The following is a 22,068-nucleotide window of genomic DNA, read 5'->3' on the forward strand; positions in this document are numbered from 1 at the left end:
CAAACACGGTAATTATTTTCTACCTAAAACTCCCTCCTTGGGATTTGCATTTCAATTCTTAGTTATTTCATTTAATTAGTGTAAATTTCATTTAGAAGTAGTGATGACATAAAATATATTTTAGAAAGATGGGATAAATATGGTTATAAGATTCATGAAAAAAATGTAGGCTTTATCAACATCCAGGAAAAGTATCAGAAATGATAAACCTCAACTTGTACATGCAAAAGTATGGTATTTATAATGCCAAGGTGAGGAAGAATACAAGAAAAGCACATATTCCCTTATACTTATTCTTCATTGTTATTTCTCTGATGTCACCATCAATAGCATTTTTTACCACTTGCTGTTCACTCAGCATTATTTCAAGTGCTTTTACTTTATTTTTTTTTTTTTTTGGGGGGGGTAACTGAATATATTCTGTTTTCTCTCATTAACTTTTTTTTTTTTTAATAAATTTATTTATTTTAGTTGGGGGCTAATTACTTTACAATATTGTAATAGTTTTTGCCATACATTGACATGAATCAGCCATGGGTTTACATGTGTTCCCCTTCCTGGACCCCCCACCCACCTCCCTCCCCATCCCATCCTTCTGGATCATCCCATTGCCCCGGCCCTGAGCCCTTGTCACATGCATCGAACATGGAATGGTGTTCTGTTTCACATATGATAATATACATGTTTCAATGCTATTCTCCCAGAACGTCCCACCCTCACCTTCTCCCTCAGAGTCCATAAAATTGTTCCATGCATCTGTGTCTCTTATTCTGTCTCGCATATAGGGTTATCGTTACCATCTTTCAAATTCCATATATATGCATTAGTATACTGTATTGTTGTTTTTCTTTCTGGCTTACTTCACTCTGTATAATGGGCTCCAGTTTCATCCATCTCAGTAGAACCGATTCAAATGTATTTTTTTTAATGGCTGAGTAATATTCCATTGTGTATATGTACCACAGCTTCCTTATCCATTCGTCTGCTGATGGACATCTAGGTTGCTTCCATGTCCTGGCTATTGAAAACATAGGCAAAACACTCTCCAACATAAATCACAGCAGGATCCTCCATGACCCACCTCCCAGAATATTGGAAATAAAAGCAAAAATAAACAAATGGGACCTAATTAAAATTAAAAGCTTTTGCACAACAAAGGAAACTATAATCAAGTGCTTTTAGAATTGGTCCCTGTACTCAAAGACATTTACACACTAGGAGAATTAGACTCAGATAATAATGGCATAGAAATGGGAAATAATTTGAGAATAGTATAGAATATATAATTTGGCTCTAGACAACTTAATATGTTATCAAGTACTAAGTGGTATAAAAGGATATTTTCAAAAAACATCACTGAGGAGACTACAGTCCACTGAAAATCATCTTAAGGTACAATAGAGCAATTAGTCAAGTGTAACATAAATACACAAATGTGTGTGTGTGTGCACTGCACACTTGTGTGGATCCCCGTATTATAGAAATGTATCTATTTGACAGCTTGGAATAACAAATAGGTCAATACTGGGTGTCAGAAGACCTACTAAAGTCTTAGTGTGATCGAGCTCGGGTTTGGCTGCTCGATGCTCAAGAAACAAGTGTCGGTAGGAAGGAAAGGTGCTTTATTCAGAAAAGCATTCCTTCAATCTGGGGAGAAGGTGAACTCATGTTTGGAGAATGACTTGGAAGATTCCGCTCGGCTATAACAATTTCTAAGGGGCAAAGAGAAAACAGTTTTCAGTTAATCATTAAGGAGGAGGTCTGATTCTTTGTCATTATTGCGTTGCATGCAGACCCACTGACTTCTGATTGTCTTTTCAATACTGTCTTGCCTGCATAATCTGCCTGCAACTGAATGCTGTCTTGAGGGAGTGATCTGCCTGCAAATTTGCTCAGGAGAGAAGCTGGGGGTAGAGTCAGTCATCATTTTTTAATTCCTTAATTCTTCATTCTTACTCCTTTTAATCCAGTGAAGGAATCAACAGTTTAGGCAAGGCATTGTGTACGTTCAGTAGAGCAGAAGGCAGGAGTTAGGTTAAATGTTACCTCATGATCTCTTTTTCATAATCAAGGTTTAAGGGGAAGATAAATAGACAAGCAGGAAAGGGCAAAAGAGCCGCTTAGAAATCCCAGCTTCTCAGCCATCCTTCCATGTCTGTGAGATGGGGGGTTAATGTGCTGACATAGGGCGCCATATTTTCAGAGCGGGAGATGTGGACTTGGGTCTGTTTGTAGCATCTCTTTGCTGACAATTTTAGCTGCCTGCTTGCACAAATGGGCAGAGCAGGCCACAATTATTCTAGTGCCCACAAGGGTATAGATTATTATGAGCAATAGTGTTAATCTTGTTCTTTCATTGAATCCTGATCTGTGACTCTATTTTCCTAACAATTACCTATTCAAACCTGCTCTTTTGCAACTTTGGGAGGCCTGGAGAGTTTTCCTACAAACGAGAGGTGGGGGACAGAGAGGTGTTTTGTACCTGGGCAGGGTGGGGTGGGCTGAGCAGGGAGGGTTCTGTTCAGTTCTACTAGTTCTACAGGAAGTGGGCGAATGAGTGTTGAAATGTAAGAGAAGGGTAATGGTATGATACAATTTGATGGATATGAGAGATACCCATAGACACTATAAATTAAAAAGACGCCAAAATTGAATCTACAATGCTTATGTTATGGATATCATCCCTATACTATTCTCATCAGTGGTTTCACAACAACACTGATATTGATTTCCCACTCATATTTATTCATGCTTTTCTCCTTATTTGGAAAGTTTTTCTTTTGCGATAATAAAAATGTGTACATCCAAAAAATCAAAATATTAATATGTTTTATCTTGCTTCTTTTTTTATTATTTCTTCTCTTTTTTTTTCCCTACTGGTCTTCCTTATTTTTCCCTTCATTTTTCATTTAATATTTTAACAAATAAGAGTTGATGAGCTACTCTGTGACACTCACTGATCTAAGTGTTTGAAATATACCATAAGCATTTCCTCCTTCAGGGAATCTTCCTGACTCAAGGATGGAACCCGCGTCTCTTGCATCTCCTGCATTGACAAGTAGATTCTTTACCACTGAGCCACCTAGGAAGCCCCAATCAATAAGCAAAACAGATACAAACTCCCTAATTTTATTGACCTTTTACTAGAGATTTATGAAATTAAATTATAGTATCTTAGCATATAATAAGCACTAATGAAAGGGAAAAAAAAAAACCTTAAGCAAAACAAAAACAAAAACACAACTCAAGGACCCACAAAAGAAAAAGGGAAAGTAAGAATTGCATGGATCCCAGTGTGGTGTGTTATGGGAAGAAAGCAAGAATTAATAGATGTCCATATTTGAGAATTTTGTGAGCAATTGTAAGGATTTTTGCTTAATATTGAAAGTGTAGCATTTGCAAGATTTTCAAAATTATTTTTATTATCTAATTTAGTGTAAGAAACATCTGTGATATAATTTTCAGAATAGACTGTTGAGCATTAAATGTAGAAAAAGAATGACTAGCTAGGAGACAACTGGAGAATTTCAGTAAAAACTACTTGGACCAAGAAGATATTGGAGTAATTAAATGTGAAACTGACATGATTGGGATGGTTGATATAAAACCTAGAGGATGTATCATATTATTTATTCACAAGTTATTTTTATTTATGTTTAATTTTAATAAGTCAAAATTGTCATTTTACAACTTTTCATTTGCAATGCTATTGATTTGCAAATATAGTTAGCATACAGTATCTTCCAAATAGACCTCACATCTGGAAGCAAACAATAGCCTCAACATGTCGATTTTCTGAATAAATTATTAGCCGTGAATTCATTTCCAATCATAAAGGGCAAATTGTGAATATTGTTTAAAATGAGGCACAAAGACAATTTCCCTCTCAAAGATTATTTTACCATCTGAAAAACACAGAACCTGAGTGGAATAAATGGTCTGATTCTTTTATTTTAAATAGCATTGAAATTCCTCCTGGGTTTTGTAGTAATTATCATTTTTATTTTAAGACCTAAGCAAACAGTTTGATGTTGCATTTTAAGACTGTAAGATTTATATAAATGGGCAGAAAGTATCTGCATAAAGCTGATCAATATATTTGACAGCTTCAGTATGTCATTCCATTCATGATTATTTAGAGTATTACTGCTGCCTGTCTATTAGAAACATCTTTTGCCAGTTATCAACGAGTTTTGTTAAAATGACTGTTGGATTAGCATATTAATTATCTCAGGTGACAGATATAAAATGTCATAAACTGTCTGAAAAGAATAAATGAAGGACCAGTGCCACACCTCATTGTTTGTAATGTGACTGATAAAATTTTACCACAAAAGCATCAAAGTAGTTTGCATAAATTATTAAATCATATGCATACATGAGAACTGGTAACTAAACAGGAAATTTTATTGTGAATTTTTAGTAATTCATTTATTAAATAAATAAAAGCCCATCAATATTTCAGGATTACTTTGATATATTCCATGGCTATAATATTTTTCAGATGTAGCAAGAAGGAGTTAATTTTGAGGCTTTGCTTTTGCAAATATATGCCAGATTTGAATAATAAATTGGGATATAAAAGACATATCATCGCAGCACTGTTTACAATAGCCAGGACATGGAAGCAACCTAGATGTCCATCAGCAGACGAATGGATAAGGAAGCTGTGGTACATATACACAATGGAATATTACTCAGCCATTAAAAAAAATACATTTGAATCGGTTCTACTGAGATGGATGAAACTGGAGCCCATTATACAGAGTGAAGTAAGCCAGAAAGAAAAACAACAATACAGTATACTAATGCATATATATGGAATTTGAAAGATGGTAACGATAACCCTATATGCGAGACAGAATAAGAGACACAGATGCATGGAACAATTTTATGGACTCTGAGGGAGAAGGTGAGGGTGGGACGTTCTGGGAGAATAGCATTGAAACATGTATATTATCATATGTGAAACAGAACACCATTCCATGTTCGATGCATGTGACAAGGGCTCAGGGCCGGGGCAATGGGATGATCCAGAAGGATGGGATGGGGAGGGAGGTGGGTGGGGGGTCCAGGAAGGGGAACACATGTAAACCCATGGCTGATTCATGTCAATGTATGGCAAAAACTATTACAATATTGTAAAGTAATTAGCCCCCAACTAAAATAAATAAATTTATAAAAAAAAAAAAAAAAACATATCTAGCATGAAACAATTTTAAATAGCCATAATAAGTATACATTTATTGCAATGTGTTTTTAATTAAATAATTTAAATTTTCACCATAATTGCTTTAGTATTTGCAACCTAAGTACATTTAATATTTCTTTTATTAATTTTTTTGAAGTATGCATTTTCTTTTGTTTCAATAGGTTCTGTTTTGTAAGCAATTCAGCTTTATGGTACATTCCAGCTTTTGAGTCAAATGTCATTATAATATTTCACGTTTCCCACTGATAAAATATAATACCAAAACTATGTTCTTCATTTACATTTTATCTTAATAAATTGCAAGTTATTTAATGTATGTTTTATTTTTATAAAAATATCTATTTTTGTATTAATGTGAAAATTGCTTTTTCACATACTACAATTATGAAAATGTTAATATATATAAAACAGAAGGGACACATCAGCTTATGTATAGTTACATAGACTTAGTTCATTCTAGAAATATTAGCAAATAACACAGAAATCAATTATTATGCCTTTGAAAATGTGTATTACTTGCATAATTTCCTTCTTGGACAAATTTGCATAATTTCTTTCTTGAACAAATATATATTAAACCTCAATTCCTTTCTACCTCTAGCATATATTTTAGATTAGCCTATGTAAAGTATTGAAATGTATTATCATAAAATCACATATATACATATATATTATATTAGAAAATAAAGGCAAAAGGAGACTTAAAATACACATAAAAGGAGGTAAAATAATTAAAAACTGGTTTAAAAAGGTCTGAGCATTATATTCAATAATTACCTCAAAGTTATTTGATAGTTAATGTACAGTAATCAAATAGTCTTAAAAACTGAAGTATATACAAATTTATTTCTGTAATAAATAAATACCACACACATATAAGTGTGACCACAGATATATTCAATACTAAGTTTTAATCTATTTGATAGCTTAAACCTATGCTATCTTAAGATTTTTGCTATATATACTAAGTCTAAGCTTTTATTGAAATATTGATAAATGTAGTATAAATATAAAATGAGCTTTTAAGAGATTGATAATAAAGATACTAGGAATCAGATATACTGGGTGGAGGTATAAGCAGGAATATATTTATCCTTGTCTTAGTGAATGGCAGTAACATTCTTATTACTGTTGTTGTTCATACATTCCACATACAGAAGTGCCTTTTTATATTAGATACCACAAATGTGTTTGAAGATGGAGCAGTGAAGGAACTGATGGGGATATAGCCCTCATGAATCCTGTAATCAAACACAGAAAGTGTTACAAAACCAAACCAAAAAAAAAAAAAAAAGAACACTAGAATGAGGACGGAAATAGGAATATTAGGCAAGGATTCAAATGGAAAGTTGGAGAACATGTGTTATTTTTAGGTCCTCAAATACATGCATACCTCAGAGATATTGCAGGTCCAGTTTTAGATGACTGCAATAAAGTAAATTTCACAATAGTGTGTCACATGAATTTTTAGTTCTCCCAGTGCTTGTAAAATTTATGTTTACAATATATTGCAGTCTATTAAGTGTGCAATAGAATTATGTCTAAAAAAAATCAATGTACACACCTTGGTTAAAAATACTTTATCGCTAAGTAATTGCAAACCATCATCTGAGCCTTCAGCAAATCATAACCGTTTTGCTGGCAAAGAGTCTTGCCTCAATGTTTATGGCTTTTGACTGATCAGAGTGGTGATTGCTGGAGGTTAGGTGGCTGTGGTAATTTCTTAAACTAGGGAAAAAGTGAAGTGTGGGCATCAGTTGACTTTCTTTCACTAATGATTTCTCTGAAACACACACTGCTGTTTGATAGCATTTTACCCTCAGTAGAACGTCTTTCTTTGGAGTCAATTCTCTCAATCCCTGTCACTGCTTTATCAACTAGCTTGATGTAGTATTCTAAATCTTTTGTTTTCATTTCAGCAGTCTTCACAGCATCTTCATCAGGAGTAGATTCCATCATATCACATCACCACTTTATTCTTTCACAAGAAACAACTCCTCATCCACTAAAATTGTATCATGAAATTGCAGCAATCCAATCACAACTTCAGGAGAAGGCAATGGCAACCCACTCCTGGTAGGCTGCAGTCCATGGGGTCGCCAAGAGTCAGACACTACTTCACTTTCACTTTCACTTTTCCGTTCATGCATTGGAGAAGGAAATGGCAACCCACTCTAGTGTTCTTGCCTGGAGAATCCCAGGGATGGGGGAGCCTGGTGGGCTGCCATCTATGGGGTTGCACAGAGTCGGACACGACTGAGGAGACTTAGCAGCAATCACAACTTCAAGCTCCACTTCTAACTCTCTTGCTATTTCTGCCACATGGGCAGTTCCTTCCTCCACTAAAGTCTTGAACCCTTCATAGACATCCATGGAGGTTAAATCAATTTCTTCCAAATGCCTGTTTATGTTGATATTTTGACCTTTTCTGTGAATCACCAATGTTCTTAATGGCATCTAGAATTTTGAATGCTTTCTAGACGGTTTTCAGTTGACTCTGCCCAGATACATTAGAGGGATCACAATCTACAGCAGCTATAGCCTTACAAAATATATATCTTTAATAATAAGTTCTGAGTGTCAAAATGACTCCCTTATCAATGGGTTGCAGAAAGGTTGAGGTGTTAGCAGGCATGAAAACAATATTCATCTTGTTGTGTTTCTTTATGAGACCTCTTGGGTGACCAGGTGCATTGTCAATGAGCAGTAACATTTTTAAAGGATTTTTTTTTTTTTTTCTGATCAGTAGGTCTCAACACTGAGTTTAAAATATGTGGTAGACCATGTTGTAAACAGATATGTTTTCATCCAGGCTTTGTTGTTCCAAATATAGAGCACGAGCTGAGTAAATTTAGCATCATTCTAAAGGGCCCTGGGATTTTCAGAATGGTACATGAGGAATGGCTTCAATGTAAAGTCACCAGCTCCATTGGCCCTAAAAAGAGAGTCAGCCTGTCTTTTGAAGATTTAAAGCCGGGCACTGACTTTTCCTCTCTAGCTATCAAAGTCCTAGATGGCCTCTTCTTCTAATAGAAGGCTGTTTCATCTACACTGAAAATCTCTAGTTTAATGCAGCCACCTTCATTAATGATCTGAGCTGGATCTTCTGGATAACTTGCTGTGGCTTATACATCAGCTTGTGCTGCCTTGACTTGCACTTTCCTGTTATGGGAAAGGCTTCTGTCCCTAAGTCTCATAAACCACCCTCTGCTGGCTTCAAATTTTCTCTCCCGCTTCCTCGCCTCTCTCAGCCTCCACAGAACTGAAGAGAGTTAGGGCCTTGCTCTGGGTTAGGCTTTGGCTTAAGGAAATTCTATAGCCAGTTTGGTTTTCCATCCAGACTATCAATGTTTTCTTATCATTCCTGTGCTCATTCAAGCAGCACTTTTAATTTCTTCATGGACTTTCCTTTGCATTCACAACCTGAATGTTTATCACAAGAGCCCTAGATTTCAGACTATCTCAGCTTCTGACATGTCTTCTTCACTGACCTTAGTCACTTCTAGCTCTATTTTTATTTTGTCTTTTTAAAACTTTATTTGTTTTAATTTATGTATTTCTTTTTTCCCCACACATTTTCTATCATTATTAGAGATATTAACTGGCCTAATTTCAATATTGCTATATTTCAGGGAATACAGAAGTCCAAGGAGATGGTGAGAAATGGGGGGAAAGCTGGTCAGTGGAGCAGTCAGAACACTGATTTCATTATTTATTGATTTAGTTATCCATCTTACAGAGGGGCAGTTAGTGAAGTCCCAAAACAATCACTTTATTATATTAATAAGTGTTAATAACATTGACGACCACTGCTCACCGATCACCGTTTTCTGTATGCTCAATTGTTGCGTTATGTCTGACTCATGGGCTGTAACCCACCAGACTCTTTTGACCATGGAATTTCTCAGGCAAGAATACTGGAGTCGGTTACCATTTCCTTCTCCAGGGAATGTTCCCAACCCAAGTATCTAACCTATGTCTCCTGTATCTCCTGCATTGACAGGTGCATTCGTTACCACTGAACCACTTGGAAAGCCCCCACAGATCCCCATAGTGAATATAGAATAATGGAACCATTTGAAATATTTTGAGAATTCCCAAATATGACACAGAGACATGGAAGGAGCAAATACTGTTGGGGAAAATATCCCTGAGGTACTTGCTGTTTGCTTGGTGGCCGCAAAGCTTCAATTTGTGAAAAAAAAATAAAACACATTATGAAGCACAGTAGAATGAGGTGCAATAAAATAAGTTGTAGGCATTTCACGCCTGTAGTGAAATTGAAACTATATAATAATTATTTGAATCTGCTAACTTAGTAAATGATTCAGAAGTTACAGTTGAATCTACTGACCCATTTTGATGGCTACCTTAAACTTCAATCTACTCTTTCTAGTTCAGTGTGCCTTCCCTCTGTGTGTGCTTTTTTCCTCACATTTATGTAAATAGATAATTCCCCAAATAAAAACATAATGTATGTGATTTAACATAAATTATATACAACATAAATATCTGGAGATCTCTCATGTAAGTAATTTCAGTTCAGTTCAGTACAGTTGCCCAGTCATGTCTGACTCTTTGTGAACCCCTGGACTGCAGCACGCCAGGCCTCCCTGTCCATCACCAACTCCCAGAGTTTACGCAAACTCATGTCCATTGAGTCAATGATGCCATCCAACCATCTCATCTTCTGTCCACCCCTTCTCTTCCCACCTTCAATCTTTCCCAGCATCAGGATCTTTTCAAATGAGTCAGTTCTTCATATCAGGTGGCCAAAGTAGTGGAGTTTCAGCTTCAGCATCAGTCCTTCCAATGAACACCCAGGACTGATCTCCTTTAGGATGGACTGGTTGGATCTCCTTGCAGTCCAAGGGACTCTCAAGAGTCTTCTCCAACACCACAGTTCAAAAGCATCAATTCTTCGGTGCTCAGCTTTCTTTATAGTCCAACTCTCACATTCATACATGACTAATGGAAAAACCATAGCTTTGACTAGATGGACCTTTGCTGGCAAAGCAATGTCTCTACTTTTTAATATGCTGTCTAGGTTGGTCATAACTTTTCTTCCAAGGAGCAAGTGTCTTTTAATTTCATGGCTGCAGTCACCATCTACAGTGATTTTGGAGCCCAAAACAGTAAAGACTGTCACTGTTTCCATTGTTTCCCCATCTATTTGCCATGAAGTGATGGGACCAGATGCCATGATCTTAGTTTTCTGAATGTTGAGCTTTAAGCCAACTTTTTCACTCTCCTCTTACACTTTCATCAAGAGGCTCTTTAGTTCTTCTTTGCTTTCTGCCATAAGGGTGGTGTCATCTGCATATCTGAAGTTATTGATATTTCTCCCAGAAATCCTGATTCCAACTTGTGCTTCATCCAGTCCAGCGTTTCTCATGATGTACTCTGCATAGAAGTTAAATAATCAGGGTGACAATATACAGCCTTGACGTACTCCTTTCCCAATTGGAAGCAGTCTGTTGTTCCATGTCCAGTTCTAATTGTTGCTTCCTGTCCTGCATACACATTTCTCAGGAGGCAGGTCAGGTGGTCTGGTATTCCCATCTCTTGAAGAATTTTCCGCAATTTGTTGTGATCCACACAGTCAAAGGCTTTGGCATAGTCAGTAAAGCAGAAGTAGATGTTTTTCTGAAATTCTCTTGCTTTTTCTATGATCCACCAGATGTTGGCAATTTGACCTCTGGTTCCTCTGACTTTTCTAAATCCAGCTTGAACACCTGGAAGTTCGCGGTTCACGTACTGTTAAAGTCTGGCTTGGAGAATTTTGAATATTACTTTGCTAGCATATGAGATGAGTGCCATTGTGAGGTAGTTTAAGCATTCTTCAGCATTGCCTTTGTTTGGGATTGGAATGAAAACTGACCTTTTCCAGTCCTGTGGCCACTGGTGCATTTTCCAGATTCACTGGCATATTGAGTCCAGCACTTTCACAGCATCATCTTTTAGGATTTGAAATAGCTCAACTGGAATTCCATCACCTCCACTAGCTTTGTTCGTAGTGATGCTTCCTAAGGCCCACTTGACTTTACATTCCAGGATATCTGGCTCTGATCACACCATCATGTGTTTCAGGATAAATATAAATATGTATAATATATGTAAAAATTCAAAATAAGTATATACATATACATGTTATATATATATCACATATATAATACATATATGCAGTTAATATAATATATATACATACTCATATTTTTCTAAATCTTAAATATTGCTTATAATCTTAAGAATCTAGGTGTATTCTAGTTGTACTAGAAAAATACATGTTTTCATTCAAGAATCTTATTTTGGTAGAATAAAAATAGACCTTGAAACAGAAGGGCAAAGAACATTTTGCTTCAGGTGGCATTGGTTTTCATCGAGGAATAACGTCAAATCTATCTCTATGCCTGATATTTTTCCTAATATTTGTAGCTGTTATCAGAGACATGGCTTATAAATTAGTAGATATAATTTATTCCTTGTAAAGCATTGAATATAAAATCCACTTTATTAACATATATTGAACATAAGTATATACATAAATACATACATATTTTATGTTTGACTTTTGCAAGTATAGCATACCAGAGACAATTTCAAAAGAGGAAAATAATAATCACACACTACCTCCCACTAAATTCCATAAAGCATCCAATAGAGAGGTTTCATCAATATACCAAACTCATTCTTTTTTTTAAGATGATTTATTTCATATTATTTTTGACTGTAGTGGGTCTTTGTTGCTGCACACAGGCTTTCTCTAGTTGCGGCAACCAGGGGCTGCTCTTCCTTGCGATGTGGTACATGGACTTATTGCGGTACCTTCTCTTGTTGCAGAGCACAGTCTCTAGACATGTGGGCGTCAGTAGTTGTAGCTCGCGGGTGTTAGAGCGCTGGCTCAGGAGTTGTGGTGCACACGCTTAGTTGCATCGCAGCATGTGGGGTCTCCCCGGACCAGGGATTGAACCCATGTCCTCTGCATCGCAAGGCGAATTCTTAAACACTGGCCACCAGGGAAGTCCTATACTCCTTCTTGACAGCTGGTGTTCAAGATAGAGACTGTCCTACGGCATATCTATCTTTTTTGTTTCCTTGTTTATTTTGTCACCTTTTAAAAAACAATAAAATATTCCTCACTAAATAAAACAAGAAAGCGCTGAACATAAATAAGCACACTTTCTGTTTTTATCTAGTGAGTTAACAGCACTCCAACCTGTATTCACGCTCACACTCTTTTGCCTCATACACAGATATTTAGATATTATGGTAAGAGCTACAGATTTCTTTACATTTACATTTTAAAATGTAAACCACGATGCTTTCATTTTATGTGGAGCTACTTTCACTACCTACCTATCTTAAAATATGTCAAAAGACTCCTGAGAAGTGTCCTTGAACTTCTCTAAACAAGACCCAGTGGCATCCAAAATGGTACTGTCCACATTAAAATGTAAATGAGCCCGCAGTTACTGCAACCAAGATCATTTTATACAGGTGTTTAAATATAACAAGACCTTAAAATCGATCCTTCAGGGATACCATAGTTGCTGAATTGCATCTAGGCATAATGCTTTCTATATGCGTGGTTTTATTGCTCTTGTGTGATGCTCACTGAATTCTCCAGAAAATAGTCTGCTAAATTAAACAAAAGGACATCTTACCAAAACCCACATGAGCCCTCCTCAAAAGGAACAAACATAATTTTTAGTGATCCTGATTTGCTTGACATTTGATTAATATTTATTGACCAATTAAGGTATTAATCAAAAAAGGGACATGCTCTCTGCCTTAGAACAAACCATGTTTATGAAAAAAATTAAAATGTAACATAGGTTTTCTTGACAAGGGAAAAGTTTTATCTTTGGTTATCTTATGGTTATTTTATTTATCTCTGGTTCACCTAATATGTGGTCAAATTGTATGAGCCTCCTCGTCATATGTCACCACCAAGGTGAATTAAATTACCTCCTCACAGCATTGTTTCTAGCATATATTCATAATGCATGATTCATAAAGCACTTCCTAATCTTTTAAATCAAATCCTCTACCAGACAATAAATGTAAATGCAGTCAACCTAAGATCTCATTTCCAATGAATATAAGAAAAATAACTTTTCCAATCTGGGTTACTTTATTATCAGTGGGAATAAATGAACCTTATTTTCCCTCTAAATAAAGTCTAGAGAAGGCAAAAGAGAACAGAGGATGCCAAGATAAAAAAAGAGAGATTAATTTTCTATTATTTGATATATCACATTTAAAGTGCTCATGCATTTCTGGGTCTTGTTACCTAATAAATGTCAAAGAAAGAAAAATAGAAAGTGGCTTTTGAGTTCTGAGCTCATCAATTTCCTCCTTTTCAAAGCTGTACCTCTCAGTTAGCATCACTTCTATTAACAAGAGCTAAAAAAATGAAAACAAATAAAAGATACTCATCTTATTAAGGTAGTTGTATATTTACAGACTTAACTTTTTCTTAAATGTTTTTAAGATATATATAAAATATATTTAAAAAATACATTTATATCTCAAAATATATTTTAAAAATACTCTTAATTAAATATACACCCCTAAAAACAATCTGAAGTTGATAAGAATTATTTTTAAATAAATTCTTCTATCTTTATCCATCTACTTACCTATAAGTATCTCTATCACCTATTTATACCATCTATATACTTGCCATCTAGTCAATTAGCTATCTACATATTTATTTCCTTTGTTTCTATAGTTTTCTAGAATTATTTTCTACGAAGGAGTAGCTAAATGGCCACTGGCTCAGTGGCCATTCTTAATCTTGGATAAGTAGATGCATTCAGGAACAAAGTGGTCAATACTGTGTAGATGGTAATATTTATATATGTTTTTAAACTTATTCATCAGTATAATATTACTGGTCAACCCCTCCTTTTACTAAACTTCAGGTTAATCTCATTTCTTCCTTTTTTCTTTTAATAGAACTACTGCTACAAATAATAATATTCCCAGAATGTGTATGTATGTTTTAGAATTATCCTACCTCTAGGACTTCCCTGGTGGCTCAGATGGTAAAGCCACTGCCTGCAATGTGGGAGACCCAGGTTCAATCCCTGGGTCAGGAAGATCCCATGGAGAAGGAAATGGCAACCCACTCCAATACTCTTGCCTGGAAAATTCCGTGGACTTAGGAGCCTGGTAGTCTACAGTCCATGGGGTTGCAAAGAGTTGGATATTACTGAGCGACTTCACTTTCTTTTCTTTCTTTCTTTCTACCTGCCTCAACAGTATGAATTCTCCCTAAACCCACTATAACTGGCATGAGGCTTACAGGCTTCAGGCAGAATATTCCTTGTCAGAACTATTCATAAAATTTTATAAGTATTCCTAAGAAACTTATATATATATATATATATATATATACACATATATACATATATATACATATATAATAAATATAATTCAAGCCACAGGGTGAACTTGGTTTCAGACACTTGTTAATATCTAGGCCTGAACTCTGTGATAGCTAGACCTGGGGTGCTCTCACACTTCAGGTTGGTGTAGCCATTTGATGTGTGTGTGTGGGTTTTCAGCACCTAAGTCATGTCTGACTCTTTGGGACCCCATGGACTGCAGCACATCAGGCTCCCCTGTCCTTCACTATCTCCCTGACTTTGATCAAACTCATGGCCATTGAATGAATGATGCTATTTAACTGTCTCATCCTTTGTCACCTTATTCTCCTTTGATGTTCCTGACCAGCAAAGACTGTATTGAAGTCCAAAGCTGAAGCCCCCAGCTTCTACACTGATGTGATGAACTCCACACCAGCCATACCACTAAGATGCTGGCCTCACTATGGCTGGATTTATACAGACATGGACTTCCAAGCTGGCTCAGTGGTAAAGAATTTGCGTGCAATGCAGTTTCCATCCCTGGGTCGGGATGATCCCCTGGAGGAGGAAATGGCAACCCACTTCAGTATTCTTGACTGGAAAATTCAATGCTCAGAGGATCCTGGCTACCATCTATGGGGTCCCAAAAGAGTCAGATGTGACTTTGCAATGGAGCACACATATGCACATGCAGACATAGACTTATATTAAATTTGGTCTTGAACATATATATGTTTGGAGTAGACAGATTAAGGGGATAAATGTGATAATTCAATGTCAATGTAACCATTTACAAAAACTCATTATACAGATGCTGGAAGTTCTCTGATGATACCAGTGTTGGAGGTGGAGAGAACTTGAATGGTGCAGATATATCCATGTTCCTCTGACAATAGAATCTCAGAGAAACCTCCCAAGATAACTTACCATGAAAATTAGAGAATTTGAAAGTGACATGAATCTTAGAATTGGACACAACTTAGAAACTTAACAACAATAGTGTCTTAGCTAAATCAAAGCTCTTGGACTGGGACCTTGACACGATGCCTCAGTTCGGTTCAGTTGCTCAGTCATGTCCTACTCTTTGCGGCCCCATGGACTGCAGCATGCCAGGCTTCCCTGTTTATCACCAACTCCTGGAGCTTGCTCAAACTCACATCCATCGAGTCGACATGAAGCTACTCATTTCTAATTCATTTTGCTTTTCTAGAACAGTTGATCTTATTTCATTAACTCAAATCCACTCACTGTTATTACCTGTTACCCACCACCAGTTCAGGTGCTCAGTAAAGGGAGGATTTAACTCTACTGTTGTTTAGTTGCTAAGCCATGTCCAACTCTTTTCTGACCCCATGGACTCTACCTTGGCTCCTCCATCCATGGAATTCTCTAAGCAAGAATACTGGAGTGGGTTGCCATTTCCTTCTCCAGCGGATCTTCCAGACCCAGGAATCAAACCCATGTTTTCTGCATCAGCAGGCGTGTTCTTTACCACTGTGTCACATTATGTTGTGTTTATTCCTGTCTCTTTAGTTCATTTTACAGTGCTTGACAGGTAATAGATATTAAAGAAATGAATGACTGAATGAATATTTAAACGCTAGTGCCTCACATTTTTGTCACCTGCAGCCCTAAATCTGTTTTTCTTCTGCTACATCAAATCCCCTGGAACACTATTATATGTGTGAATTAATCAATATAACTTCACTCTTTGTAATCAAGATTTGCTCTCAATTAGCACTCAGTGATTATTCAGTATATGGCCTTACAATTCTTTATTCCATTTAATGTTTTGTTTTTTTTTTTTCTTTTTCTTATCTTCTCCATTTAATGTTTAAGATATTGTTTAACCTGACTTAGAGGGAAATACTTTATGTCTGAGATCCAAGAAAATCTATGATTCTTCAAATAAATGATTGTTTTTCTCCTTTGGGATAATGATGATATTGTAATTCACTGTGGCGACATTTTGTTTTAATTTGAAGCATCACTTGGTAAGAATAATTTCCAGCATCTTGATATAACACTCTCTTATCTACTTTCTATTTTAATTCCATATGTTGTTACTCTGCCATTTTATTATTTTGTTCACACATTTATTTTATTGCTTGTTCTCTTTTAAACAACTTTAAATTATCTGTGGAATATAGCAGGGGATATAAAATGGAAAGTGCTTCATGATTTCTAGCATATAGTAAGCACACAGTAAATGTTGGCCCCATTTCTTCCCTTCTTTTAATATTCCTTTCACTATCAATCTGCCCTCAAACAATATTTCCAGCTTATTTTCTATGTCTTTCTATATGAATGGGGCATGAAATGTCTCATTTCTGCAAATATATTGACCTATATCATCCCTGGACTTTTTGGTTTGGTGAATTTAAAAGATTCTGAGAAATTAGGAACACAAATGAAGGTGACTCTACATGACAAAAAAGATCTTTGTACACCAGGAGAGCTATAACAAAAGTTAAATATTAATTGTGGCAAATCAATGATAAGCTTTACTCTGTAGGCAGCAATGTAAGAGAATTTCTGTTGCTCAATTCTTTCCAAAACCTGGTATTTTCAGTCATTTAATTTTAACCATTCTGATAGATATATACTGATACCCCTGCTGTTTTCTGATAATTAATGACCTTGAGCAACATTTTGGGGGATGGGAAGGTTTATTGGTCAGTCATATATCTTTTTTTGTAAAGTACTTAGCTGTTTTTAATTGAATAGGAATTGTGTGAATTCTATATGCCAGACCTTTATCACATATATGTATTAAAAATATTCTCTACAGATATTCCTTGCAAATTCATTTTTTTTTCTTGGTATAAAGGGGAATAGATCCCCATCTTTATTTTTTTAATTAATTTATTTATTTTATTTGTAGGCTAATTACTTTACAATATTGTAGTGTTTTTTGCCATATGTTGACATGAATCAGCCATGGGTTTACATGTGCTCCCCATCCTGAACCCCCTTCCTACCTCCCTCCCCCTCCCATCCCTCTGGGTCATCCCAGTGTACCAGCCCTGAGCACTTATCTCATGCATCGACCCTGGACTAACTTCTGTTTCACATATGATAATATACATGTTTCAATGCAAATTCATTTTTAATAATACTTTTGTAGTCCAAAACATTTGAATTTTAATAACATCAAAAAAATTCTACAATATTTTTATTTACAATTAATTTTCTTTAAGTCTTTCTTAAGAATACTTATCTCCCATTGTTACAGGATTTTTGTCTTCTGTTTTCTTCAGAAGTTTTAAATTTTATCTTTCACATTTAAATCAATGATTCATCCTGATCTAATTATGACAGGGCTTAATTTCAGCATTTATTTATCTTTTAAATTCATACTTAGAAACAATGTTTTCTTTCTTTAAGATACACCCAGGCTAGTGTTTGATTTAGTTTGAGTCTAAAAGATAGCAATCATTGTATAAAGGGGAGGAAGGGTCAATTACTGACACAAATTATGAGCAATATCGGAGAAGGCAATGGCACCCCACTCCAGTACTCTTGCCTGGAAAATCCCATGGACAGAGGAGCCTGGTAGGCTGCAGTCCATGGGGTCGCTAGGAGTCGGACACGACTGAGCGACTTCACTTTCACTTTTCCCTTTCATGCATTGGAGAAGGAAATAGCAACCCACTCCAGTGTTCTTCCCTGGAGAGTCCCAGGGACGGGGGAGCCTGGTGGGCTGCCGTCTATGGGGTCGCACAGAGTCGGACACGACTGAAGCGACTTAGTGGCGGCGGGTTTCTAATATATTTTAAATTAATTTATAATATTCTGAGTGTCATTCCATATTTTTTCATTCTTTTTATACTTTGCTATGCACAAACTTTTGCCACTCATATCAATACGAGTTCAAAGTATATGAGTAGCTATCTCCACTTGGAAAACTTACAACTCAGTGATACAGACAGAAATTATTTTAAATTCTATGTAAATTCAAAATATAAAGGTGGCACATCTCAAAAAATAATCTAAGAGGAAAATTTCAACAAAAATACCCAAATATACCTGCTTTATGGGCTTCTCTAGTGGCTCAGAAGGAGAAGGCAATGGCAACCCACTCCAGTACTCTTGCCTGGAAAATCCCATGGACGGAGGAGCCTGTTAGGCTGCAGTTCATGGGGTCACAAAGAGTAGGACACTACTGAGAGCCTTCACTTTCACTTTTCACTCTCGTGCACTGGAGAAGGCAATGGCAACCCACTCCAGTATTCTTGCCTGGAGAATCCCAGGGACAGCGGAGCCTGGTGGGCTGTCGTCTATGGGGTCGCACAGAGTTGGACACGACTGAAGCGACTTAGCAGCAGCAGCAGCGGTGGCTCAGACAGTAAAGAATCTGCCTGGTTTAATCCAGGCTTGATCCTCGAAGGAAACGGCAACCCACTCCAGTAATCTTGGCTGGAGAATTCCACGGACAGAGGAACCTATTGGGCTACAGTCCATGAGATTGTATCCAGTCAGACACAACTGAGTGAGGAACACTTCTACTTAATACCTACTTTTTAAAAACCTGACTGTTTCAAGTTAAAATTTCAAAATAAACTAAATACGCATGTAAAATACATCGAGTAGTAGAAACAGAACAATTTTTATTAGTTTCTTTCATTTTTATGTGTATTTTAAATATCCAATATTACTGTTATTTTGAAATTGTATGAGGTGGTATTGTTTCTTGATGTCTTTAGTACCTGATGATTGATTTCTATAATCTCTTAAAATTTTTACAATTTGGTTCTCTGTGTACAGATAGAGGCAGATGGATTGAAGATGAAAATTATCAAATTAGGTATTAAATTCATTTTAAAATCAATTTAAGGGTTATAGATTAGGTTTGCATATATTACACATAACACCCACTCACACCTACACACAAATACATATATTTCCATAAATGAGTTAGTTTTCATGAAAAATGACATCTCTAGAACTCGAAAGCAAATATTTTAGGAAAAGTATTGTTGATTTTGTTGTAATAATCAATTTAAAATGAGCTTCCTTTTTTGCAAGAGAAGAAAACATTATAAATAATTTATCTTCAACTGTAACATTATTTGAAACAGAATGAGAATTTTTTTAACATTTTCCTGGCAGTGATAAATTATAAGAAAAATATCAGGATAAAATGGTGTTACTAACATGTTGTTAATAAAATACTGTATTTTATTCAACTTGGGGAAAAACACCTTACTATCTTCCCTATGCTCATTCTAAAATCTTAGAATGTATAAAAGGGAATAGTTACATTTTCTTCACTTTATTTCTCTTTGTATGTTTATGGTTTCTAATTGTTTTAGTGACCTCTGGATAGGGTTTTCCCAGCGGGTAATAAAGTGGTTATTTTTTTTTTCTCTTCTGCCAGGAAATAAGCAACCCCAGGTTATCATTACTTAAATGAGTAGATGATTATATAGCTAAAGGGGAAAAGGGAATATATGTTAAGAGATTTTTTTTAATGATTGAAGAATATTTTCTTAAACTAATACAAAATGCTTTATATTTGTCATTTCTCTATCGAAAAAACATTAGCCTAAGTTCACTGCTGAGTGTATACCTAAAGGAAGGAATAAATCTTTGAACACCACTGAGAGTACAAATCTGGCCATGACCCGTGCAACATCTCAAGGTTAATAGATAGAAAAGTTATAATTCAACAGTAAACCTTCTCAGTCCTGGAGTTGTATGGAAACAGGTTTGGTTCCATTCAATACAGATTATATCTGTATTCTTCTCTTTCTTGTTTCACTTTTGTTAAAGTTAGCTTATGATTTTGATAATAAAATAATTTTTATATAATTTAGATCATAAAAAGTTTTATAGAATTGTTGGATAATTAATTGTGCTAATTGTGTAGAATCTAATGCATTTTCTTGGACTAGGAGCTCAATAGATGTTATCTTTCCTCTTTGTTTCCATTAGACTAGTGGCTCCAATATCCCCAATGTTAATATTGGCACCTTATGTACATGATTTAAGAATATTGCCTTTAATACTGTTATTTTGTGATGTTGTTCTACATATGCTCATTGCCTTTTAATATTTTAATTTGGGGGGATGAAAAACATAGATTTACTTTACCAAATGATTTCAAAATGATTATAAAGACTCACAGGGGCTGTTGTGCTCTGAAAGTTTCCGTCTCCTCATAATTCCGAGGTTGAAATCCTAAAACCTGTGATGATATTTGGAGGTGGGGCCTTTGGGAGGTGATGGCGTGATGAAGGTGGAGCCCATATGAATGGTATTAGTGCCCTTATGAGAAAAGACACAAGAGAACACGCTTCCTGTCTCTGCTTTCCACCACTTCAAACCAGAGCAAGAAGATGGCCATCTATGAGCTAAGCTTTAACCAAACGCTGAATCAGCTGGTGCCTTGATCTGGGACCTCCCAGCCTCCAGAACTGTGAGAAATAAATGTTAGCTGTTAATCCGCTCAGTCTATGGAACTGACTGAGGCAGAAGCATGTATATACACTGGTGCGTTCAGAGAGGGAAATACCCAATTACATTTTTGGGTGTGAGACTTCTACCCCATGTAATGTCATCATACAGACTTGGCAGACTCCCTGTGCACTGACTTGGCATTCCAGTACATCACATAAATGAAGATCTTGAAAGATAATTCTCATCTCTGGTTTTCAACTCATCAGTATCCCACAGATGCTAAAATTTGTTCTTAATACTTCAGTGAAATGAGTTTTGCATCTTGTGTTCTAGAGTAAATATAGAGTTACCCAAGTGGCTCTGAGCTGGGCTGTAATGGGAAAGCTGAGAGAAAAAGTTTTCCACTTAACCTTCTTCCACAAGAAAAATCCCACTCTTATTTTGTATACACTGACTTTCCTCAAAAGTTTTGCATAAAGAAAGGATTCTGATGCTATTAAAATGCTAGAAATAAAACTTTAATTTTTAATATTTATATATAATATATAGGTTGAACAACTTAAGTGCTAAAATTATAGAAGTGTTACTTCTTCACCTTCAATTTTTAATGTACATCAATGACTACTACACAGCTACAAAAGGAAATACTTCCTAATTTCTATTCTCAAATTTTAAAATTACTCATTTACCACAAGTTTCCATTATGACCAGATACTATTAATAGTAAATTGAGCCACATGGCAATCTTATGTGGCTCAATTTAATATTATAAAATGATAGAGTATTGACAGTTACATATGGTTCATTCTACTATACAAGGTCAAGTTCAAGAACAGAGGTGCACATAGACAAGAAGGAAATCAATTCCAAACTGAGACAGTGGGGGGCAGATAAGGTGGGTATAGCATCGCAGCGACCATTTGTTTCACGAAGGCTCTTAAAAAAGGGAGAGCGAGGTACGTTTGGGTCCCGAAAAGCCAGCAGAGACACTAGGCTGGACGTGGTAGGCGAGAGCTCATGGAAGCCAGCAAGTCCAAACATAGGGCCTGAGCACATATATTGCTGTGTATTTGCGTACAT

General features: G+C 35.9%; 1 long non-coding RNA gene across 1 annotated transcript in view; it reads left to right on the forward strand.

Moving 5' to 3' along the window:
- The window catches only part of LOC145534207 (uncharacterized), a 178,644-nt gene that overhangs the window by 112,724 nt on the left and 43,852 nt on the right, over positions 1–22,068 (forward strand). The window lies entirely within an intron of this gene.

Source organism: Giraffa tippelskirchi, chromosome 14, assembly GCF_054371585.1.
Source record: "Giraffa tippelskirchi isolate mGirTip1 chromosome 14, T2T-mGirTip1v1.2.pri, whole genome shotgun sequence".
NCBI classification, from domain to species: Eukaryota; Metazoa; Chordata; class Mammalia; order Artiodactyla; family Giraffidae; genus Giraffa; species Giraffa tippelskirchi.